The sequence below is a fragment of the Haliotis rubra genome, unplaced genomic scaffold, assembly GCF_003918875.1.
Source record: "Haliotis rubra isolate DU_JTF1 unplaced genomic scaffold, ASM391887v1 Scf320, whole genome shotgun sequence".
NCBI classification, from domain to species: domain Eukaryota; kingdom Metazoa; phylum Mollusca; class Gastropoda; order Lepetellida; family Haliotidae; genus Haliotis; species Haliotis rubra.
Genome location: NW_025766992.1, coordinates 556,436 through 583,898, shown reverse-complemented (window position 1 = coordinate 583,898; position 27,463 = coordinate 556,436). Strand labels below are relative to the sequence as shown.

Here is a 27,463-nt window from a genome sequence, read left to right as displayed (position 1 = left end):
TACCCGACATTTTATTGTTTGGAATACAATTTACACTGAACCTGGGTAGACCGTCATCAATGGCGTCATGCGGTTCCCTGTACAGGGGTCCTTTTCTCGGAATCAACGACAAATACTTGTCCTACAGTTTTACTAGACAGTTGGGGTTTCCGGGTTGTTCATAATGAATAATAGGTTCATTATCAACGCGGCGATTTTCAACTCTTGCTTGCACATTTTCGAAACACATGGCACATATGTAACCGCTTGTGGTTAGATACATCACTCAAAACTTGTAATTGATCCGCTTCACAATATATATGTTCTTTGAATCCACGAAAAGCAAATGCTCTTCCGTTGCAGAAAAATACAGCATTACTTAGTCCGTCCGCCGAATCCAAAGAAAACACATTAGATGCCCACAGTTTCCGTTCGTCCGCTTCTGTGACTGGGTCACAACGTTTCTCGTCAACGCTGACGCCTTTTGCCGTTAATTTCTTCATGTGCACGTACAATGTCTTACGAAATTCGGCAAAAGTAGGATCGTCCTCCTTATAAAAGTTGATATCTGGTGTGCCACAGTCTTGCTGATACGATCTTTGCCAATGTGTTAGGGGGATATGGCGCTTTGTCCTTCCTCCGTATTTCAAGAATGAAACGGTGCATGCAGAAATCAAGGTCGCGGTTATTCAACGCAGAATTATCCTCTGGAATTACATCAAGTTGAAGCGTGCCCATTTCGGTACTGCACCCAATCTCTCCAAACATTCAGTGCCCACTGGTTGTTTTGTCGCGTTTTCTTCGGTATCGCTTCCTTTTGCTCTTGTTTGATATGACCCGTGAAGATCCGGGGTAGAATAGGTCTTTAGCAACCCATGCTTGCCACAAAAGGCGACTATGCTTGTCGTAAGAGGCGAATAACGGGATCGGGTGGTCAGGCTCGCTGACTTGGTTGACACATGTCATCGGTTCCCAATTACGCAGATCGATGCTCATGCTGTTGATCACTGGATTATCTGGTCCAGACTCGATTATTTACAGACCGCTGCCATATAGCTGGAATATTGCTGAGTGCGGCGTAAAACTAAACTCACTCACTCACTCTTGTTTGATATCATCGCATGATAGAGGTGGGTCGAAACGACCGTCACTTTCCTCATGTTTTACAAAATCTTGAGATGGAATAGACAGCAACTGGGTTAGACTTGGAGTTTGTGTATATTCAACAAATTCAAAGTCAGTATTGCTGAAATGTCCGTCGAACAACAACAAATCAAAATTCACGAAATCGGACTGCTAGTTCATTTCTCTCCACTTCAGCGCGCACATTTGAATTTGTGAGGTAAATAAATGACGTAGGATATGACATTGCTAGTGACGTCACTTTATAACTGTCGATCAAAAGTAGGCGGAGTTCCCTTCTTAATCACTAAAATGTCACTTCATAGATTTTAACTATTACAAAGAAACACTCACACTCACACTCACACTCACACTCATACACACGAGCAGTAATTAACATTAACATTAATTTTAGTAAAGGTCAATCACAATATGGACAAAAACAGACGTTTACTCGACCGACAAGTCACACACAGTTTGTAGGTCATTGTGCTCTGATGTCATTGCTGGTTAATCTTACTGACAATCACACTTATACTCATACGCAAACTGACACCCACATCACAGTCAACCTGTCGGTCAAATTAACATTCACTCCTTCTCTTCCACTCACCACTGTCACCTTAAGCAAATATGGATATTTACCATATGGAAGATACGGAAATTCACAGAAACAATGGCCTTCACTGAATATAACATAATAAGGTTGCTAGACCAATGATCCACATTAAGGCAAAGCATGGATGAGCGTCTGTGTCGCTTTAACTGTGGACGTGTTTTGGAATCTACCTAGTGTGGTACATGTCATTTAAACTAACTCCGTTACCAGCTGTCTGGCGTCGAGAGAAAGATAGGATTAATACAATATAACTGCATTTTCATTCATGTATCTACTTTGTACAAAAAGGGAGTATGGAAGTACGTCTCCAATAGATGCCGTTAATAAAACCCTTTCTGAAAAGGGCAGCTAATTTCCTTTGCGCCTGGAACTGATGTTTGCATTGACGGACCTGTCGGAAACTGTTAGCGACACATTTCCCTTCCTGACACACTGTCATTTCCTAGAACACACACAGACTCTCGTCTACTGCTCTCACACGCTAGGTAGCAATCTACTTCACTATCTCAGTTTTACCCTCAGTTCACTTCAGATTGAGGATTTAGTGGAGATGAAACAGTCTCGTTGATGCTCAACCGTGGTGTCCACTATACAGTTATGACTGAAACATTGCCAAAAGTGAAGAATACTTTACCTCTGCTTTTAAAAATATTTTCCCTTTTGAGAAGTAGATATGATCAGTTCCAGCAAACATTAACACACTGTTCATTGTCAATAGAGCTTCATGAGACCTTATTATAACTCGAAGTCGCCTGAATCCACTAAATATAGGTTGCATTGTCCATATGTCGAGATTGTCCACGTAAATTCTCCGATTGTGTCGGTGCCTTGATACTACAGTCATGTAAGGTGACATCTGTGCAGCCATTGTATCCCACGATTAGCAGCCTCGTACATTGCGCACCTAAAAAACTGTTGATATCCAAGGCATTATAAGTCAGGAACCACTTGTCTGGCCGTCCGTCAGTTGTTGGCGACCTATAGCCTGTTTTCATATTGTATTGTTTCTGTAAATAAAATATTTTCACATTTACATGCTTGTTTTAGACACCATCTGTGATACTCTAGATGTTTTACAGACCTTTGCTGACTGATATATTTATTGTAGATGTAATGTTTTCTCGTCACTATATGGCTGAAATATTGCCGATTTTAACTCACTCGCTCTAGCCGTCCGCATATGTATCAACACCAACTTATTGCTTCCACAATTTACAGACGGACCACCTTCTTGATAACTCTGAATCGCTGCTGACGGTTAAACGGTAGCGGAGGAAGGTCTTGTTTCTCTGTGTTGTGGCCACATCTGATTGACAGAAACGGGTGCACTGATGTTGCAGGCGGTGATGGACTGACATGTTTGGCGGAAGCAGGTGCAGGGATGTTGCAGGCTGTGATGGACTGACATGTTGTGCGGAAGCAGGTGCAGGGGGGTTACGGGCTGTGATGGACTGACATGTTTGGCGGAAGCGGGTGTAGGAGTGTTGCAGGGTGTGATGGACTGACATGTTTGGCGGAAGCAGGTGTAAGGATGTTGCAGGTTGTGATGGACTGACATGTTTGGCGGAAGCATGTGTAAGGATGTTGCAGGTTGTGATGGACTGACATGTTTGGCGGAAGCAGGTGTAAGGATGTTGCGGGGTGTGATGGACTGACATGTTTTGTGGAAGCAGGTGTAGGGATGTTGCAGGGTGTGATGGACTGACATGTTTGGCGGAAGCAGGTGCAGGGATGTTGCAGGCTGTGATGGACTGACATGTTTTGTGGAAGCAGGTGCAGGGATGTTGCAGGCTGTGATGGACTGACATGTTTGGCGGAAGCAGATGTAGGGATGTTGCAGGCTGTGATGGACTGACATGTTTGGTGGAAGCAGGTGCAGGGATGTTGCAGGGTGTGATCGACTGATATGTTTGGTGGAAGCAGGTGTAGGGGTGTTGCAGGGTGTGATGGACTGACATGTTTGGCGGAAGCAGGTGCAGGGATGTTGCAGGCTGTGATGGACTTACATGTTTGGTGGAAGCAGGTGCAGGGATGTTGCAGGCTGTGATGGGCTGACATGTTTGGCGGAAGCAGGTGTAGGGATGTTGCAGGCTGTGATGGACTGACATGTTTGGCGGAAGCAGGTGTAGGGGAGGATGTTGTAGGCCGGATGGCTGACATGTTTTGTGGAAGCAGATGCAGGGATGTTGCAGGCTGTGATGGACTGACATGTTTGGCGGAAGCAGGTGCAGGGCAGGGATGTTGCAGGCTGTGATGGACTGACATGTTTGGCGGAAGCAGGTGCAGGGCGGAAGCAGGTGCAGGGCTGGATGTTGCAGGCTGTGATGGACTGACATGTTTGGCGGAAGCAGGTGCAGGGATGTTGCAGGCTGTGATGGACTGACATGTTTGGCGGAAGCAGGTGCAGGGATGTTGCAGGCTGTGATGGACTTACATGTTTGGCGGAAGCAGGTGCAGGGATGTTGCAGGCTGTGATGGGTTGGTCTTAGGAAGACATGTTTGGCGGCGTAGGGAGCAGGTGTGAGGGATGTTTGGCGGAAGCAGCAGGGCTGTGATGGACTGACATGTTTGGCGGAAGCAGGTGCAGGGATGTTGCAGGCTGTGATGGACTGACATGTTTGGCGGAAGCAGGTGCAAGGATGTTGCAGGCTGTGATGGACTGACATGTTTGGTGGAAGCAGGTGTAGGGGTGTTGCAGGTTGTGATGGACTGACATGTTTGGTGGAAGCAGGTGTAGGGATGTTGCAGGTTGTGATGGACTGACATGTTTGGCGGAAGCAGGTGTAGGAGTGTTGCAGGGTGTGATCGACTGATATGTTTGGTGGAAGCAGGTGTAGGGGTGTTGTAGGTTGTGATGGACTGACATGTTTGGCGGGTGTAAGTTGCAGGCTGTGATGGACTGATGTTTGCAGAAGCTGTGATGTTGCAGGACTGACATGTTTGGCGGAAGCAGGTGCAGGGATGTTGCAGGCTGTGATGGACTGACATGTTTGGCGGAAGCGGGTGCAGGATGTTGCAGGCTGTGATGGACTGACATGTTTGGCGGAAGCGGGTGCAGGGATGTTGTAGGCTGTGATGGACTGACATGTTTGGCGGAAGCAGGTGCAGGGATGTTGCAGGCTGTGATCGACTGACATGTTTGGCGGAACATTTACTTTGCCAATTTGAAGACCTTTGACGTCAAACGATGACTTACTTCAAGCAGAATATACCTACAACGTCCAGCAGTTACATAACGATGCCTTTGCTCAATAGACTTATTTATCCTGGAGTTAAAGCTATTTTCTCACAACGCTCAATTTCTGGACAGTGATACGAGTGAGTGTGCGAGAGAGTGCATTGCCGTTTAGAACAGTTTATAAGTGATTTCACGGCTTATGAACGCCTGAGGCGATGCGAGACCCACGAACACGGGTCTAGTGTGGAAGTGACAGGTTTCCGTTAATGCAAATATACATTTATATATAATTGGACAGTTTCTTCACCGAGTAACTGTGTGAGCATGTTTTTCTGTTGAGCAATCATTCAGATATTCATATTCAGACGTCATTGCCTTTCAACATGTTGAAATCTCACGTCAGTCAGTATCACACTGTGAAATCAATCTTGATGATAACTTATGTTAAAGTGAAATCTGAAGAGATGTAATTGCACGGTATCCATTGTAAGCATACATTCATGAACAGAGTGGTTTCTCAACTCAAGTGAGTCAGCAACGTCATCAGCTTATTGTTTTTTAAACGGTTTACCATGAAACATAATATTTTCTTTTGAATAAAAATTGCCATTTGTAGCCTATCAGTCTTATAGAAAGGAATATGTCAAGATTATATCACCGCAGGGAAAGTGATGTAAACATAAATCAAGGGCTCACATGCTTATTATTTTACATCTGACACAAGTTATGAAGGAATAACACATGATTATGTGTCTTTGAACGTATGCTTTTATTTGACTAGCTTCCATGTCTTATGCGAAATGTGCAATTTAGTGTTTGGTATAGGTTCATCTGTACGCTCCATTCACACTGGGGAATTATTGTTGTTGATCACATTGAAGGAAACATCTTTACTATGTTTTAACTGTTTGCTAGACCTGGTGTTTCTGGTGAAAATGTAAAATTTCATTATAATGTATTATTCTTCGAAAACACGTGCACGCTTGTCCACATTGAGTGAGTGAGTGAGTAAAGATTTACAGTCACATCGGCAATATTTCAGCCATATCGTGACAAAAACAAGTTTAGAATTCACCATGAATATATGGAAATTATAAAAACCTGTCATCGCAGGACAGTAAAACAACTAGACTTTCACAGATATATTTTTAAACTAGTAATTGAATTAAAAAAAAGTTCACTATAGCTACAATATAAAAACAGGCTATATAGGTCGCCAACAACTGAAGGTAGATCACCATACTAGAGACCATGGGGACTTACAGTACCATTGCTACCTACATGGACCCTAGTTGGATTTACGCCATCCCTTCAGCCCCAGGCTGATTGAAGGAATATTTAGCCAAAATTAAAATCACAAAAAATAGTACATTTAAAATATCCCGGTAGGTTTGAATTTACTTTGAAAGATTTTGGACTTATGTACCCTCTGTGGAGCTTGTCCACAGGGACTTGAATGATGATCTCATGACCAGGTGTTGGCAACTGCTTCGTTAAACACCCGCTCAAGCTCCAAACAAGATGGATTTTCTATCTCAGATGATATGCCGTTCAAATTGATAACCAATACATTCAAGCCTCGAATTTACATCGCCCTTCATGCTCAGAGACAAATGTTGTAGAAAGCAGAGAAAAGATTAGAACGTAATATCTTGGATTACATCTGTCACCATTCACTTGGTGTCTGAAACATTTGCTTTGTCGTTCGGGAGTGAAGGAAAAATTGTTCCTGTATACCTTCGGGGAAACAGGGAAGCTAAAGAGAGGACAGAACAGATTGAATAAAAGTTAACTACCTTACAATGAACTATGTGTATTTTATAATTCACCATTAATGATAAAGTGATTGACTTATTATACACACCAAACAGTGTTATCATATTAATGGAGCATCCATGGTGTCAGTGTTCACACAAATATTTCTACCTCAATGTTCTGTGTAACGTTCTGACTCAGATGCTACTAAGTTTTAGAATATTGGTACATTTTACAGCATATTCAGTGATTTAAATTAAACCGTTTCGTAGTAATACCTTGTTAGTGCAACGGTACACATAGCAGGCTCCACTGTTCATTGTAAATGGCAACCTAAGAAAAAATGTAGATTAAATCAAATAATTAATGCAATTGCAAAAAAAGGAACCTTCTTATATGATTAGCATTTCTCGTTGATCATCATATTGATCGATCACGTGACGATAATGTCAAATGATGTCTTTGTGCATTAGTTCTCATGTTTTCCTAAATCGTCTCTACAGTCACAGAAGCAATAAACCTGAAAGGTGGGACAGGTTAGAGTTTCCTATTTTAGCAACTTAATTTTACTAAATATACCATTTGGAGTCCTTTGTTGGTTAAACAGCCATGTTGGAATCTCTGGTAACACAATAGCCGATTTTGCTGCTAAAGCAGCACTCAACAAATCTGTGACGCCACTTCTGATCCCATACTCTGATTACAAAGACATGATTAGATCTTACATCCGTGATCTGATGAAGAAGAAGTGGGAAGCCAATGTAGGTATAAATAAATCACATCAAATAAAACCTTAAATTGGTTACACCAACTTGGGTTGTCAGTCCAGATTTGAGGAGGTCATTATGCGGCGATTTCACTTTGGCCGTACTAGATATACTCATGAGTATTTGCTTCTCGCATCCCTTGTGGTGAGAGAATCACGGTCAAGCATGTCCCGCTTGACTGTATTGATCTTTCCATCACAAGGAATAAATATTCAGTGTTAAAAACTGTTAAGGATCTATTTAATAATGTTAATCATCGTATTATTATCGATTTTTTAAAAGAAATAGAATTGATTGATAAGTTTTGAATCATATATTTTGTACACAGATGCATTTTTATGTTTGGCAGTTTGAATTAGCAACTGAGACTGTTAGTGGCTGTACCCACAAAGGGGGTTTAAGGACTGTAAAAACAGTTTCCTCCTGATAGTATACGTACGTCCCAAAACTTCTAAAGGAAATTTAAACTGACCAAATCTTCGAAACGTAGTATTTTGGTAATTTCAAATTATGGCTAGATTTGACTAAAATCGCCAGTGTCTGAAGGGATGGTGTAAATGTAGCTGGGGCCCATGCAGGTAGCAAAGGCACTTTAAGTCTCCATAGTCCTTTGTATGGTGATCAACCTTCAGTTGCTGTGATCTAGAGCCTATTTTTACATGCTAGTTTTAAATATCTAATTGTGATACACTAGTTGTTTTACTGTCCTTTGGAGACAGATTTTATAAAATAATACCATGATATGGCTGAAATATCGCCAAAGTGACTTTAATTTTTAACTCACTCACTCACTATAAAATTTTGAATAATATATACATGTTAGGGTAAAAAGGATCGCAACACCACTAACCACAGCAAATACAATTATTCTAACTTTCTCCAGGGAGAAAATGAACCTAAAAAAATAACTAAAAGACAAATCATAGAACGAAAACCTCATTTTGTAGAGACGTATGGCGCTAACAAATGCGATTCTTTTCAAGATCACAAACGATCCTCAAGAAATCACATAAGTATCAAAAACTGAGCTCATTGTCGATATCTGTTGTCACTTCCGCTAATACCCCTGACCCTGACCCCACGTTGACTGTATCAGCGGTTGACGTATTACGTTCCATTCGTGATGGTGGGCTTGTGCCAAAGCCCCAAGATTTGTACTTGAGGATCTCACTGGTGTATTCTGCGACCCATAATGCCCCAAACATGAGGTTTTGGATTGCGATCAGGACTCATGGAGGGCCAGTTTAGAGTGGCCATTTTCAAGACAGGGCCTAGCATTGTCATCCATGGAGACTGGCCTTGTGTTCTGGATATGGTGATCGAAATGTGGTTTAGCAACCCTCTCTAGAGTTGTCAGTGGTGTACCGTTGTCGATTCACATTTTGAAACATCATCAAACTCATAGACATGTGAGAGACATCTCCACATCATGACCGTCCGCCAAACGGTACCTGTTCGTGTTTCTGGGGCGCCAAACATGGCCATTAGTCATGACCAAAATACACGGTTGTCTAATAGGTCGTCTGGCTCTATACCTGGTCAATTTTAGGCGAGTGCGGACCATTCAGGTTAGGTAGCGACATGAACATTTAGTATCACTGGAACGTGTCACATAATATATCTACCTCGAACCTTGATGCCACTCTGTCCAGTGTATATGAATCCGTGTAGGTACTGCAGGACGCATACACTAGCACATGCACCATGATGGGAATATCAAAACCATGACGTATCCACTTATTAACACAATGGTACTTGCAGTTCTGATGTATAAAATGTATAGGCACACCCAAAGACAAATTGTGTTGAAGCTTGACATATCATGTTTTGAAATATATTTTGCGAAATATATTTGGCAAATACGTAATGCCAGTCTCATATTGACCTTTTTTTTTAAATATGTCAGTTTTAAAAGCATACATTACAGACAGTTAACATACTGAAGATGTAGTTGTGATCCACATATGCGTGTGTTCTCAGGAGTGTGAGATGCTTGTGTGAGATCTTGCCAAGAATATAGCAAGGCAGCAACAAGATACATTCAGTTTGCCGTGGCACTCTGTCATCAGACAAGACTCATCGTATCCTTGGAAGCAGTAATGAGCAGGAGTTAACGAGATCTCATTCTCTTGAGACGAGAGCAGCTTACACCGAATGTATGTACAAATCCAGAGGGGCATTTTCTGTCAGAGTTGGCACAACTGGACATTTAATCATTATTATTGAACACACCAAAGAGAATAATGTGTTGCTAATACCTTTCTTCGTTATGCTCATGTCTATATTCTGAGGCAGTGTTGTTATTCCTGAAAGCTGAATACCTGCAATCTGTCACGAGGCAGTCTTCAAATCACCAACAGTAGTCACGGAGGAGGGTATTGCCCTCACTGTCCACATCATCCGCTAGTGAACAATTCAATAAAGCACTCAATTCATTGTGTGACCCAGCATTATGAGCAAAGCTGTGTTATTTGTGGGCTAGAATCCAGATACATTTGATCGTGTGATTATTGAATAATGATTCCTTAGTTTACGCAGTGCTTTTGCTTAATCATACGTAATTGATACACGAATTAGTCACTTCCCCCCAGTTCCTCCCACCTCCTCAGTCCCAGATAACTGCTGTATTTCGCCATATTGTTTCCCTGTGTCCACAGTCAGCCATGCAGTTAACTGTGTATACAAATCATTCTATATTGCTCCTGTGCTTGCAATATTGATCACATAAACTTACAATAATTCTTCAGTCACGTGTGCAAAGCAATAATTACTCTTGGCTTTTCTATTCCCAACAGGCGCCATGACTGCTAATCAACTGAATCGAACCGACATTAAATGCTTATAAAATAAACTGCAGAAAAATAATATTGTTATTTAAGACACATTGCTTCTCCCAGTGCAGAATATATGAATATTACTCTGACATGAACGTATAATTGAGTTTTGTAATTTGAATGATTCTCCTGTAGTTAAAACGTCTTTAGAAAGGTATTTGTAACAATTATAGTATAATGCATAATACATTGTTTCGAAGCAGATGCCACTATCACCCCTTTTTACATAATTCATGTTTTAAAGAGCATGAATCAAATGAGGTAATTTGAAAGTAAAATAAGCGAGTCAGTATTGCTATTGTGACAGTCTGTTTATCGTCTATTGATCCAAACGATTGCAAATCTTGTCGGTGCGAGAGCGAATATTGGAAACGTTCACTGTGTTCATTCATTGTGTCTTGTCTATGTCTTGTTTGTAACTACTAATCAAACTGAAGTTGCAACAATTACAGATTGTACATTCGGAATTCTAGATCGAAATGGATACGAATGCTTTCATACTGGTTCTTTAAAACACTTAATTCCAATGAAAATCTCGTCTCTCACACACACAACCCCGACTCTGCTTCTGTTTCTTCGTGATATCTTCAATGGTGTTAATATATCTTAAGACTTAAACTCTAGAGAGGACTAGATCGGCCGTGACGTTTACGTCACCACTGGACATACTAGGGAATGAACTGTTTCGGGGGTGATGCTCTTTGAAGCTATTCCCCCGGAACAGTTGACCATATTTGCATAATCAAAAGAAGCTAAGCGCACTTTTCAAAAAACAAACATGAAGTAAGCTCTTTCGCTAGTGCAATCCCTAACGTGATTGGTTACAGACTAATTAACGTTCATATGTTTGAATACACGGACAGAGTACCACTACTCCCATACGATATACATAATGTATTACATTATCATTAACTGATGACAAGTTATTAGTGCCGTTGGTGTACTACCCAAACGTTCCTGCTTGACTGTGTTGAATTCTCCTTCATAAGGGATAACTATTTCAATGTTAAAACTGTTAAGGATCTTTTTAATACTGTTCATCTTCATTTAATTCTTGCTTTTTAAAATAAATTGATTTAATTAATGAATTTTGATAAATATGTTCTGTAGATAGATGTGTTTTAATGATTGGTAGTGTAGATTATCAACTTAGATTGTTAGTGGCTGTATCCTCAAAGGGGGTTAAGGTAGCGTAAAATTATTGTCCTCCTGAGAGGGTACGTAAGTCCCAAAAACTTTCAAAGTAAAATTTTCACGTCCTGTGCTTTTAAACGTAGTATTCTTGTCATTTTAATTTGTGGCTAAATTTTCCTACAATCTCCAACAGCTGAAGGGATGGTGTAAATCCAGCTAGGGTCCATGCAGGTAGCAAAAGTAATGTAAGTCCCCATGGTTCCTAGTATGATGATCTACCTTCAGTTGTTGGCGATCTATAGCCAGTTTTTATATTGTATTGTCTAAATAGTGCTATCAGTTTTAACTTTCCACACTAGTTTTAGTTGTAATTGTGATATTCTAGTTCTTTTACTGTCCTTCGACGGCAGGTTTTTTGTAATATACATATCTTCCATTTCAGTGTCACATATGTTCTCGTCACGATATGGCTGAAATATTGCCGATGTGACGTTAAATATTAACTCACTCACTCACTCACTCACTACCCAAAAGTCCTTAGATATATTTCCTTATTGAGCACAAGTTGTGACCTTTGTACATTAAGAATTCATGTGGTACAAGTTTTCCTGAATGGCATTTGATACTCATGCTTTCTGATTGATAACAGACTGATTAACTTTCATTTGTTTGAATACACAGACACAGGACGACTGCTGCCATACGATTTCCATAATATATTGCATAGCAAACAATAACAGATGTGAACTACCCAAAGTGTCTAAGATATATTTCCTTGCGAACACTGAAATAGAAGATGGACAAGCTGGGTGAAACTAAATATATACTGCCAAATGTATGAGGTTTAATTTGGTGTTAATGTGAACATGTAGGATTGGTATAAAATTTTACAGTACAATACTCACACACTGTGCCCATGTGGGGAATCGAACCTGAGTCTTCGTCGGGATAAGCGAACGCTTTAATCACCAGGCTACCCTACCGCACCAAGAAAACAACGACCACCCCTACCAAGAACGGTTACGGTTGCACAAGACAATAACACAATACATCACAACTGCTGCTACAATTAGTATAGCTTCAGTTGTTGTAAAATGACAAATAACATAGATCCTTTGAAGGGTGTGCTATTGACGGAAATGAAGGGGCACACACATTTGTTTTGGACATCGGAAATCATATTTTGTATCTTATGTATGCCCTCGAAGTATGGGGTTTGATGCCAGTTGCATGTGCAGAACATGTGCATTGACCATTTCTTTTATAAATACCTGCATGGAAGCTGAAGAGCGGAAATGAATATCTAAGTGAAAAATGATTCACGAAATATTCCCTGAAGACAAGAAGTAAGCTGATGACATCTGAAAAATAACCTCTTCAAAACATCACGTTTAAAACAAGATCGTGACAATGTTCTTTGACAACCTCAACTCAAAGAATCCACTTCACGTCATTACTCAAAGATTTCTAACTACCCTTTCAACAACTAGAGGATGCTTAACATATATTATCATCATTGTTTTTATGATAATCTTAAAATATACTCTCAAGGTCAGTTTCGACGTCGTAACCTCACATCGTTGACACGTTGAATCAGGATGTCAAGAACATAGTCGCTTCAAAGAGGTTGACGAAATCATGATAAATGTGACCTTTCAGGAAGTTATTTTTTCTTCAATATTAATGTAGCCGTATTACGTATTGCCGGAACTCCCATCTATTTATACCAAATATTCCTACCTCTCAAATATATGCATATATTCATGTTTATAAATGTCGTTTGTATTGTTATTAAAATGTGTATCTGTTAGAAAGTCATGAAGTTCATTTGTACTGTATTACCTGTATATGGCTCTATGGATTTTTATATTGTAATTTTATTGTTAACAGAAGGTGTAAGCCTATTTATAAGTAAATATTTAAATATGTAATTCAGTGACTGGATAAATCATCGGGGTGTGGAGTGGCAATATATTCAAAAAAATTGCGTTCTTTTAATTTATCCGTTATGTGTGTCACTTCTAATTGCGTTTAAAAAAATTGTATTGACATTCATTATCTTACTTCAATGGCACATCCTCTGCATTTTCCAATGTAAACCACTGTGTAATCAGAGACTGTGAATTGTACTGTTCTGGTGAAACATCCCATCCGTCTCGTAATGCCCTGTGTTGTAAGTGGCAGAAGGAAGTACGTATGCATTGTATTCGAAATAATCACTCTTCGGCATTGCATTCAGGTAACACATTACTCACTAAAAATATTACTTGGAAAATAAATCTAACAGTACCTAACGACATCACAGCAGATGAACAAATTTTATGGACAGGCAAATTCTGATTGCAAAACGTGCGCCGTTTCGGTGTAGATGCTAACACCGTTATCAAGCAAGTTTCATAAAATGTGTTCCTCTTCGTCACAACAGCTTCTAAATGCCAGTGACAGACGAAATCACAGTACTTTAATTATGTGTATCAACCAACGTATATTTTCTTTCTATCCTACACCATTTAATGCACAGTAAATATTTAGCCCTGGGTGTGTCATGGTTGTGATGTCAGATGTTTGGAATCAGTCAATATTCCGTAAAAGAACAACACCCACCACGGAGGATGACCGGGCATTTGTGGTATATGTTTATTTGTTCGCGTGAATTAAATGCGAGACTTTCCATACTTACATTCTACATTTAAACCAAATGCACATCATAACATCAAGTGCAAATATCAAATCGACACTGTTGTTGATAGCAGAGAATACTCTTTTACCACGCTGTCATCAAGTATCGTCCTTGGATTCGGTAACTGATTGCATCGGAAACTGAATCTCAAGAGAACGATGCTCCTTTATTTGACACTGTCTAGTTGTGAGCAGCGGGGTTGAGGAGGGAAAGAGGGAGCATCGTAGATGATACAAGACCAGGAACATCTTCAACTGTCAGTGTCCGGTTTTCTGTGATTCCGAAGAAATGCCAGTGGCATTCTGCATCGAAAAATATCAGACAATTAATGACCACTTATACTCCTATCTGTGTGAAAACACCAAGGCTAAACTCTTTGAATATCATCAGGTTTCTCTCCGCCAGATTCCACTTTTTACCATTCTGTCTGGCAATTATTATGCCAATACTGATGATGTCATTTCTAATTATGACGTGTTCACCACCGGGAAGAAGCCTTACACACCACTGGTAGCGGACGCGTTGTCATCGTTGACAGTAGTGTATTGACATAGAATGGTACTATGTTGAAAACTAATCAGCACAATACTCAATCAATGTAGTCTGTTAGTGTTGGGCACAGAACATTTCAGCACCCCTCGAATTTACCCGACGATTCTGGTAAATTGTGGTGACAAACTGAATTGGTGTTCAAACGACCTACTGGTGACGATGTCATTTTGATAGCTTAGAACCATTGGTAGTACAATGTATGAAACTTTCTTGACACTTTAAATGGAGAACTGCAGCTCACAATCATCAAGCAGTCTAACTGAGGCTAACTGTAGACACAGACAATATTACAGAGTGACTGTTGGTTCACACTGTACATAGACACGGGTCCATGCAGGTAGCAAATGTACTGTAAGTCCCCATGGTCCCTCGTATGGTGATCTACCTTCAGTTGTTGGCGACCAATAACCTGTTCTTATATTGTACCGTCCTCTACAGTTAAACTGTTTTAGATTTAGTCACTAGTTTTATATTTATATCTGTGAAACGCTAGTTGTCTCACTGTCCTTCGTTGACAGGTGTTTATACTTCATTTTTAGTCATTATTAATCTATAATTTGTTTTAGTCACGATATGGCTGAAATATTGCCGATGTGACATAAAATCTTAACTCACTCACTCATTGTAGACACGGATGTGTAGATACTTTCGTGGGCTACATGTCCTGAATCAACAACTGTTACAACTGCTACACCATTTTACTCTTTACCTTCTATAACGCATGGTATTTGTCACTGTGATTCTACAGATTAAATAGTGTCCAACATAGTTACGCTTGTCCTCTCAACTGTAGCAACCGTCAGTCACAATTGTTCACTCGCTGATTTACTCCTTTGAAATATATAAACAAACACAGTTATGAAATACAACCTTTTAGGAAGAAGATGAAAATATATCGAGCACTTGTGCCCAATCCCGTTTGTTTCTTGTTTGTTTTTCTTGATTGTAGCGTCCAGACATTTGTTTACAAACAACATCGTACAGCTGTAAGATTGCTGAAACGAATATATGCTCATGATTTCGTCACAATTGTACGAACGACTCTGCTTTTACCAGAGATATTTTTATGAATGTGGAAAGGGTTGTGTCGCTTTTATTTACAACCAAATATTTTTGAAACAAAACATATATTAAGTATAACGAGAAGTCTTGTGACAAAACATCGTTTTATCAGTTTATTACACAGTACCAGAATATGCATTTTTATTAAATTGAGTCAAACCGATATCAGTATCTGTATGTTTAAACCCTTTGGTCATCTTTGTGTGAATAAGTGTATCGCTGTGAAAATACCAGCTTTCTTAGATTCAGCGGATAGGTTGTGTCTTTATAAACAATTCAAAACGTAATGTGGTAGCCTGGTGCTAAATCTGTTCGCTTGATCATGCCGGACCCAAAGACACAGGTACAATGTGTGAAGCCCATTCTTGGTGTAGGGGACTAGTGGTTCCAGTCCCTGATTTACGTATGCGTGGCGTTTGCCTTTAAGGGGGTAATTCAAAAGATAGACAGATCGGTGGATACTGTCTCTGCGATAGGTACCCATGCCACAATTTTGTGTGACATTTTGTGAGGCAGGTATCTACATTGAGCACTAATTCCTACAACGTTGTCTCAGCTGCGCCACGGCTACATTATACAGCACCAAGGCCGTGCAACCCTTTTATGCAATCATCAATATTCAGGTACATGGCATTTGGACAAAAAATGCCATACCTAGTTAACAAGCTGAAACATCCACCTGCAAATACCATCTATTCCATATATATGGGTGTCTAGCTGTACGTTCTCGTTTCGAAGCTGTTCCACATCAAGCATACGGTGCATCAGATGTGTCATCACTGGCACCACAGGAAAACTGATGTAAGATGTCTAAGATGTTTACTATGTTTCTTCACGCCTGTATTGGTTGCTGGGTGAGTTGTTTATTCAGAAGTAAATAAGGCCACCGGCCCATTTTACATGTACAACTGAATAATATTTTGTTTACCTTGAGAGCCCAACAATTCATTCCATTTTCTGCCAGCTTTAATAAAAATAGATATGTTTTTAGATAGCACTATCCTGTTGGTATACTAATCTAAGCCAGTAACGGATTATCTTGACATGCTGATTCACCTTTACAGAACAACATCCAAGTTGGCCTCTAGCCACAATATTTGGTACAGTCCTACCCAGGTGTAAAATGTCCTTTAAAAACTTGTCATGAACTCGAATTACATTGGGTGATGGGTGAAAACTTCACTACCATATAATAGGATTGGCATAATCTTGACCAAAACAAATATCCATCAAAACCCGAGATGAAAGATTCATTAAGTTTGGGATTCTAGACCTTAGCATCGACAAAGCCTTCATAGCCTGCTCTGACAATGTCTTCTGTGTGATATACCATGATCCAGAAGAAGAGAAGTGGACTCCAAGATACTTATAGGATGAAACTATATCAATAGAGCTACCATTTAGTGTGAAGCGTTCATATTTTTTAAGTCTACCGCCTTTCCTAACAAAACATCACTTCAGTCTTGTCGATGTTAACCTTTAATTGCCATATGTCACAATAGCTTGTTAATTTATCAAATCTTTTCTGTAAACCTCCAACTGTACTGTCAAGCATAGCAATATCGTAAGCAAGAAGTAAATTGAAAAGTTGATTATCATGAATAAAGAAAGAAAATAGAAATGGTGACAACTTACATCCTTGTCTAACACTAAACAGGCACTCGAAAAAGACGGTATTACCATCTTCTAAAGAAATACAAGCTTTCACATTTGCATACATAATTATGAAGTAAACGAAGCAATTTGCCTTTGATATTAACTAACCATAGTTTATAAAACAATCCCTTTCATACAACTGAATCAAAAGCGGATTTCAAATCAACAAAGACACAATAATGCAGAGATAGGTACTTAGTTATATTAGATTCAAGTATAAAAATATTATCAGTTGTTCGGAACTCTTTACGAAATCCTGCTTGTTCAGAGGTAAAAACACTTTTCATCTTGCGCCCATTTATCTAACCTAAAGAGATGCATGCCTCAGATGTTTACTACGTTGTTGTCACCTGTGTTGCTTGCTGATCAGGGCTAACCTGGGATTCGAAGCCAATGGCTATAGTCGCGGTGAGATATACCGTCAGAACAATTAACTGTCTTTAAGATGAAACGTTTCTTACGGTGATATAACCAAGTCAGTTAGACAGCAAGAATATGGCACATTAGGTTATTTTCTGTATACCATACTCCATATTGATTAGATAAATGTGCACTTTTTCTTTTCTTGTAGCACATTTGTGGACAAAACGGTCGTACACATATTGAGGCAATAATTTGAAATAATAACAGTTAAAGTGTGTAACGCAATTTTCTATGATTATAATTATTTCAGGTTTTCAGGTAAAGCTGTTTGTTGTTATGGGTTTTACAGTAGAACTATTCTTCGGTTTTAAAATGTTCGACCGAAAATCTTTGTCAAATTATGTTCCTATGCTCGGCCTGAAACGATCACCATACTGACACAAGTGTCATAAAACTGTTTCTCTCGAAAATGGCCCTCTGGTTGGCGAATGTCTACTTCCTGTGTAATTGCATCTGTCGGTTAAGCCACTTATAAACAGAACTGAAATCAGGCAAATCGTACAATACGTTCTGGTTTTAATGAAATGTCTCTGTTCCGGACTCGATTATATACTCGTTGCCGTGATACAGATGGATTATTGCTGAGACACAGACACTCACTCGTGAAATGGTTCCTCGATATTGCCCTCAACAAAACGTTCTTATACTTATTAAACCAACCATATATTGGTAAAATAGAAACCTACATGCAGGACACCTTGAGTAGACCTGTACTGATGGCGTGATCTGGGAATGCCACCGTAGCTTTTAACAGATCATTGGCGCAAGAAGGAGCAAATTCCAACTTTTTGAAGTTAACTCGTTTGGGGTTTGTCAGGGTTATGATGTCTTTGTGAAGTACCAATGTAGTTGCAGAACAAACATCGATAAAAAAACGCTCTCTGGTGATCCTGAAAATTGTAACTCTTTCGTCGAGGCATCATTTTGATTTTGTGGAAAGTGTTCTTTTTAACCTATTCTAACGTTGCATTTCGACAGATTGTCAGACCAGAGTGATAAGTAAGAAATATTGTGCAAAACGAGGGGTGTGTATATATTTTGTAATCTCAGCTTCAGGTGAGTACCACCACCTTCATCAACCAAATGTAACTATCAGTTGCTAAAGAATGGGGCAGTTATGTGTCCACTAGATGCGTTTGGTGATGAAATGTAAGACAATGGATTGTGTGGAAGGTAACGATATAATAAGTATATAGTGTTGAATGGGAGCAGCTTAACTGACAGACTGCCTGACTGCCTGACTGAGTTTTGTTTTTTACGCCGCTTTTAGCAATATTTCAGCAACATCACGGCGGGGGACACCAGAAATGGGCTTCACACATTTTACCCATGTGGGGATTCGAACCCGGGTCTTCAACGTGACAAGTCAACGCTTTAACCACTAGGCAACCCCACCGCCCCCTTAACTGACAGAAGGTGCAATGACGATAGAGTTACTAGTAGGGTATTTCCCGTGCAACAGACAGATCTACCAAGTGCACAAAAACTGAAAAACATGTCATAACTATATTGTTCGGAATGGCAACAATATAGGTGTATCGAGCTGAAAGACAACGATGTAATTCGTTAATTGTCTGAGATGACAAGTGCCTCATCCACACAATGGTTGTAGATTGTCTTTTATGAAATGAGAACAATGTTGTTTGAAACAGGAATAAGCATTCGTACCGTGTGTGAAATGGAATATCTTTTCGTGTCGAGCGTGACAAGGTAGCAGTTTTTCGTGTAATGTCGGAAATTTAACAATGACTTTGTGGTATTGCACGACACAGTTATTATTTAATATATAAAAGAACAATAAATAAGCAATGACGAAATCTGAGATGCTCAACCTTGAATCAGTCATACGAATTTATAGAGCCTTAAATCAAAGTGGAATTAAGTGGAGTGCTACACATCGTCTTAACGTCTATTTTCATAACGTATCTGTGTGTCCATTGATGCACATATGGAGTAGTCAAGTTCAACTACTACAAACTGTATTTGTCTAGACTTACAACGGGTGTGATGCCAACAAAAGATCATAATCGAAATGAATTCGGCATTAAAGTCACTCATGTGGTTTGGGCGGGGATCTTGATCATCTCGCCCAGTGTGTCCAGCGCATTAAATCACGAGGTAAATTACTGTTAATGGTAAAGTTGATTAACTAATGGCACAATTGATATAGGAAGTAATGTTTACCTCCAGGCAGAGTGATTGTAAGTACATTGATCAAACATATCCCATAGCAGCTCAATCACATCAGCAACACATCAGCTGATCAATCAGGTCTGCGGCCGAGGGTCAGAACACAATTATCTCCGAGAGATGGGATTGTTCATGTCAGACTGACAGAGGTTCTACAGAGCACGGAAAGGCGTAATCAATAGAAGAGGAACACATCAGGGATGTTCTGCCATCCTAAATGCGAGATCTACGGTCTACATGCAGTGCATGTTGAGTGATCTGGCTGAAGGGTAAGACGGTTGTGTCTCTTAGAAAAAGGCTAAATTCAGTAAGTGACAAACGTCGCAGATCCATTTCCTGACTTGCGTGAAAGCTTTTATTAGATGATTGATCGATAGTTTATTCCTATATAGTACGCAATTAGCAGTGAAACAAGGCAGAGTTTAAATAAACCATAATTCCTTTTGTGAAAGAAATTTAGAAAATTTATTGCATTGACATGTTACATTGCGGCCGAGGGTCAGAACACAGTTATCTCCGAGAGATGGTGAGGTTCGTGTCAGACCGACAGAGGTTCTACAGAGCACGGAAAAGACAGGATCAATAGAAAAGGAACACATCAGGAATATTCTACCCTCGTCAATGTCAGATTTACAATCTACATGCAGTGCATGTTGAGTGATCTGGCTGAAGGGTAAGACGGTTCTTGTGTTACAGCTAACGACAACTACGATAAAGGGAATTGAGCATGTCGTCTCTTAGAACAAGTTAAAGTCAGTAAGTGATAAAAGTCGTACATCCATTTTCTGACTTACGAAGCTTTTTATTAAATGATCGATCGATTGTTTATTCCTATATAGTCCGCATTTAGCCGTGAAACAAGACAGAGCTTTAAAAAACATTTCCTTTTATGATAGAACTTTAGAAAATTCATTGCATTGAAACGTTACAGTGTTAACGGTCCTGGTGTCACTTCGGATAAGACTTAGTCCAGACACTGTGTAGTTCCACGTGTCATATTCACGTACAAAAGTTAAAGAACATACGACAAATGAACTACAGTCATGCGGCGAAATTGGGTGTTCTTTAAAATAATGAACTTGCGTAGTATGCAAATTTAGGATGTGTTGGTTACAATTTGTGTCCTGACTGATTGTGTAACGTCATACCTCGTTTCAGTTCATGCTGTCACCCACTATCAGATTACTTATAAGTCGCAACTAAGTCATTTACTACCAGCCACCCGTGAAGGTCCTGGTTAGAATTGATCTTCAGCACCCCATGCTTGTTGTAATAGGCGACTTGTGGGATCGGGTGGACAGGCTCGCTGACTTGGATGAGACATACTATCGTATCCCAATTGCATATATTGATGCTGCTGATCATTGTATTGACTGGTCCAGACTCAGTTATTTACAGACTGCCGTCGTATACCTGGAATATTGCTGAGTGCGGCATTAAAAAACGAACAAACACATAAACCTCTACTTAGCTTTAACATTGCCGACGTCACTGTTGGAGAACACTGGCTCACAAACTCTATTCCCGTGTAGCATAATGTTCCTCATTTCAGACAATGAGATTCAAGTCTGTGAAACAACATTGTTACGTTTGTACGGAAATTACCAATTACTCGCTCGTCTTTCAGAATAACATAAGCTCGTGATGTGTATTATGTTCCTAGTCATTATCGCCAGTTGAAGTGCTCGTGGCTGGCGATGTTATCCATCGTTAATGAGAGTCTTTGTATACAGCTGGGATCCAATAATAAAGTCACAAAGCATTTTATGTTTGGCTCTTTGTATCAGATTAGCTGTTATTTACATTAATTATGACATCAAAGAACGACATGGCCTGCATGTTTTCATGACATTTCAAAAATATGTCTCTAAGGATGTTTAGCCTGTTGCAAAGGTGTAAGCTTGTCATGAACACTGGTCGGTGTCTTCCGATGACGTGATCACAGCCCTGTCGCAATGTGCTCACCGAGTGTCACTTATAATGTCAAGAACTGCAAAGATGCACAATTTCGATTCAGTTGTTTATGAAGACGCTGTTCGGATCTGGAAAAAAATAAACAATGAGGGGTAAAAATAGAAAACAACATATTCCAACTATAAACGACAATAGAAACAAACAACACAAAGCTGAAAACATCGCCAACCAATTTGCTTCAGTTAGCAGAACTGCAAATTACAGTCAATAATTTCAAAACAAATCTAAAAAAAGCAGCAGCCTACCACACACAAAACCCAAAACGCATTTAACCTACAATAAACCTTTTACTGACTTGGAACTTTACAAGTAATCAGCCACAAAAAGGTACAAGACAATGCCAGCTATATAAACGCCCCTAAACCATTAATAAAACAACTTCTAAAACTTTATAATACAGCTTGGATAAACGGTCAAATACCAAAAGCCTGGAAACACTCCTTATCATACCCATACTGAAACAAGGCCAAGACGTAAACAAAGCCGAATCATATCGGCCAAAATCTCTACCATCGAACATATGCAAAACCATGGAGGGTATGGTTAACAACCACCTCACACAATATCTTGAAACACAACATATATATAATACAACTCAATCAGGCTTTCGCAAAATCACTCCACCATAGATCATCTAGAACAAATCCATAACTCAATCAGAACTGCACAAAATAAAAAAAACACACACACTTGCAGTCTTTTTGGATTTCTCCAAGGCCTTAGATATACTCTGGAGAACGGGTGTCATCCAAATATTACAAAATAGGTTTAGAAAGGTCACGTCTTAATTTTGTATCAGTCTTTCTAACAGACAGAGACTTTAAGGTCTCCATAGACTATCAAATCTCCCAAACCTATACACTAGAAAATGGCACACCCCAGGGAAGTATCATCTCACCCACCCTCTTCAATGTTATGATATATTCAACAACCTCAGTAAAAACATAAACAAAGCCCAGTTTGCCGACGATGGAGCAATATGAGTTAATGAAAAAAAAATACATGAAGCTCAAAAGCAAATTCAAGCTGCACTTAACCACATTGAAAACTGGACCAACAAATGGGGGTTCCCACTCTCTACCACTAAAACAACAACTGAAGTATTCAAAGCACAACATCGAAGGAAACAAAACGTACATCTTTATATTAAGAAACAAAAATTACAGCAATCAGATGCAATACAATTTCAAGGTCTAATCCTAGACCAGCCATTTACATGGAACAAATACATACAATTCTTACAAGAAACATTCAAGTCAGATCTCAACAGTATTAAATACCTACCACATAGTAAATATCGTAGCAACAAACAAACATTACTACTACCATATAAATCACTAGTCAAATCTAAATTACTCTATGGCTGCGAAATATTTCAAGATATGGCACAAAACACATAAAAACAAACTAGGTTCAATCCAATTCCAAGCACTTAAATGTATAACTGGATCCTTCCCCGGAACATCCCTCCAAGCATTATTGGTAGAATGCGGTGAACTAGTCCTCACTCTCGAATGGGAAAGATGTACAATGCAATATGTAACTCGGTCCCTTAACAACCCCATTACAAACAAAACTGAAAACCACTATACATCTCTTAAATATAAATATAAAATCAGTATCAATAAAGGCAAATACGCAAAACCATTTGGAGACAAATACATGGAATTAAAAACAACAACTTGATTTATATTCTACAGAATATAACACAAACCCATACTACAAATCTTTTCCTCCAGTATTACTGCCAAAAATCCTGACGACAAAACTTACTGAACACTATATACTTAATAAACTCACAATGCAAGAATTCATACAACAAAATTACAATACACAAGATAATTTTCACATTTATACTGACGAATCCAAGGGCCAAGATGGTAATACTGGTTTTGGTATCTAGATATCCCCCCCCAAAACTTAAAGAATCCTATAATCTCCCAGCAAACTCCAGTAACCTCATGGCATAACTCGCAGCCATAGTTCAGGCCTTGTAAACAACATCTGACCAAACAAACACTACCATCTGCATTTTAACGGATTCCTTAAGCTCCATGCAACTCTCAAAAAGTAATCTACAACAGAAAGACCAGATCTAATAAATAACATATACAGAAGAATAGTATACCAACAAAATAAAAATAAAACATTTTATCTGGGTCCCGTCACATATCGGAATCCATGGCAACGAAATGGCAGACCAAGCTGCCAAACGTTGACTCCACTAAAACAAATACCTTACTCCAAAACAGACCTAACAAATAAAGTTAACAATATGATGATAAATACATTCAATTATAACTGGCAAATAATAGGAAAGCTTTACCAAATTCAACAAGCACTAAATACAACATGTAAACATTATCATTAAACACGCTGAATTGATGTTGCGATAACCAGATTAAGATTAGCATTAAATTTTCACATTGTGATTAAGGCAGCTGTATGGAACTAATACGATAAACACGATGGCATTTCCAAATAGGAAGCCACAGTGACAAGACCAATACCAAATGCAACCTATCATTTTGAAGTGGACAGTATGTCCCTTGATTTTTTAGGTGCAAGAATTAACTTCCCCGTGCATGTGTTTGTGACATGTACACACGGTGGGACAAGATATCCCCAGGTTTTCGCCATTTCCAGGTATGAACATATATGATAGTGATCCATGCTTACAATATATAAGGCATCGTGCAATAGACTATGCTTTTTGAAGATCTTTTTTTTATAAATATGATAACAGTTTGGGAGTTACATCATATGGCATACACGATAGTCCCCTATTCCATTTACGATTACATAAGGAACTGGTCCACAACACCGATAGGCATGTGAGCTCATTTTCTGCATGGTTCTCAAACCATGCTTCTCAACAAAACAGTTTCCGTCACCTGTCAATGGGCATTATCTTGATAATTTGTATCCTTACTACGGCCATATGGTTGTGTTCCCTGTCAGGACAATGTGAACTACGATTATACTGGAGTCCCTGGCTCATCACCGAAGACGTCGTAAAGAACAGATTGACTCAAATTAACTAATCACACGTAAAAATACATGTATTCTGCCTCAAAACAGGAAACACTCAGACACGATGACCTTCCAAGATGCTCACCGGATACCATTATATCTACCACCTCCCCTGGCCATTAATATCATACAGCTGGTTTAGCCCTTACGTAGCGAGCCTAACAACCGTAATGAATTGATTGCGAGTCACTGACGCACATAATCCTCCACACAGCCAGTGATTCACGGGGTCAGCACGTAGATGCACTTTAATCATTCCTCTGAACTCCTAGCACGTCTCGGGTGTGCCTTGACTGTAAACTCGTTAAGAACCAGATGTGACCATTCTTCAGATAGCATTCCAGTCAGTTCGCTTCGATTGTAATTGAAAATATGGTGGTCCTGTCGGCAGTCACTCGACCATGATGGGAGGATTCTTTGAGTAGTGCCGATTGAAATGAAGCTGAAGGTCAAGCCTAGAGGGAACTTAGCGGAGAGGTTTTTCTTTTGTTTTTTTGTTCTGATCATTTCCTATAGGACATGATCTTAAGTAAAAGATGAATTTCAATATATGCATATATTAGGTAAAGATATTGCATTAACTATAATTGCAATCATTTCCTGAAGTAGGTATGTTCTCGTCACGATATGGCTGCAATATTGCCGATGTGACGTTAAATAATAACTCACTCACTCACTAACTCCTGAAGTAGGTAGTAGTGATGGTGGTGGTGGTAGTAGTCGTAGTCGTAGTAGTAGTAGTAGTAGTAGTAGTAGTAGTAGTAGTAGTAGTAGTAGTAGTAGTCGCATACTCCTAACTTTGATCTTAACTGAATCTCAAACAAATATCAAAGTTACCATTCTGCCTCACAAAAAGATGAATTACAATGTTGATTAAAGTCCATAAATGCATATATTTTGGTAAAACTATTGCATTTAACTATTCCACTCATTTCCCGTAGTAGGAGTAGTAGTGGTGGTAGCAGACGTAGCAGTAGTAGTGGTAGTGGTGGTGGTGTGGTTGTAGTAATAGCAACAGTAGTAGTAGTAGTGGTGGTAGTGGTAGTAGTAATAGTATCATATTTCCAGCTTTGATTTTATCTCAATCTCAAACAAATATCACAGTTAAGAATCTGCCTCACATGACGAAACCAATTTGACATTCAGACACTGAATATAATATTGGAACGAGTGAGTGGCAACAAAGCAAGTAACCGTCATTTACTGATTGCACAGGTCATTTATACTTGACCTGCCAATAATACGTCTCCCCGTTATGTGCTCAGGTTAAGTGGGACAAATCCCAATAAACGACATTGCTTCCAGCACGAGGAGCAAGCCGCCCCGGGGAGCGGCACCGAGGTTCTTATTAAACACTTCGCCTCTGCACTGTCGATACTGTCTCCTTAAAGTGACAAGGGATGAATGAGAGAAGGCACGACACCCTCTATCCGTGATAGTTGTGTTGATCCTGCTACAGAAGAGATGGCCATGGAATTCCGTAATAGACGTGATAGTATTGACGGCCTGGACATACTTCCAACTGCTCTCAGTCGTGTAAATGTATTAATCGTTACACTAAAGCATCACCATCAGCCTAATATCACATGCATACATGCAGATTTAACTGATGGGGTTGACGCAGTACATATCAGCAAACGCGATCGGTATTCATGCACCCATTTGTTTCATTGCAGTGTTTCAATTATAGTAGATCATGTCGGAAGAATTTTGTTTGATGCAATTTTATTCTGAAAGCGATTTGTTTTCTCAAAATTTGACCTATTTTATTATCGCCTTCTTAAGTGGCAGTTACAAGTCGTGATGCAGAACACCTTTCCGTGTAACAAGCGACACACTTTTTTATGATGCAGGAGAACATGTTTCAGCAATTGCAAACTTCTTTATTGCAAATGTGTTAGCGTGTACTCCGAAACGATGCATCTATTGCAATAAAGTTATCAATCCTTAACTTATTATTCTTTGAGCTTTTTAACAAGATTTTAATAAATGTAAATATACTGCATTATATGGTGTATATAATAATGGTTTCATATAAAATTTCAGTGAGAATATGTAACGATTGAACGATCATCAATGAACCACTGACTTTAATGGCATTTGATATTACCCCTATTTGTTTAAGCACATCATTTCGCGGAGCACTATTGTTCTACACAATTTCCAAATGGGATTGTTTTTATCTGTCTTGTTGCCATCGGGATATGCTATTGATGTGACGTCGTGACTGGTGTGACGTCATGACAGCTGATGAAGTTGATCCTGATGCAAATCCTGAGGGAGCACATATTATTCTATTCATTAGAATTCCATGATGGGAATGAGAACAAACGTTTTCTTATTTTCTTTGTATCTGTAACTCTACAAAGTGGTAAAGACCAACACATGTATCAGATTTCCAGCATCATGATACCATTGATATGAAAACTTTCAAAACGTTCTATACAAACCCACTCACTAACACATTGCTTTTTTTCCAATAACGAAACACTCACTCTCACATTC

General features: G+C 39.3%; 1 long non-coding RNA gene across 1 annotated transcript; it reads right to left on the bottom strand.

Annotated features, from left to right (window-relative positions):
- Positions 1-983: 983 nt before the first annotated feature.
- Positions 984-15,716, bottom strand: LOC124283780. Its single transcript, XR_006900402.1, has 3 exons — positions 15,579-15,716; positions 14,157-14,160; positions 984-1,005 (listed from the first exon to the last, which is right to left on the bottom strand). It is a non-coding gene; the product is annotated as an uncharacterized LOC124283780 (long non-coding RNA).
- Between the last annotated feature and the right edge of the window lie 11,747 nt (positions 15,717-27,463).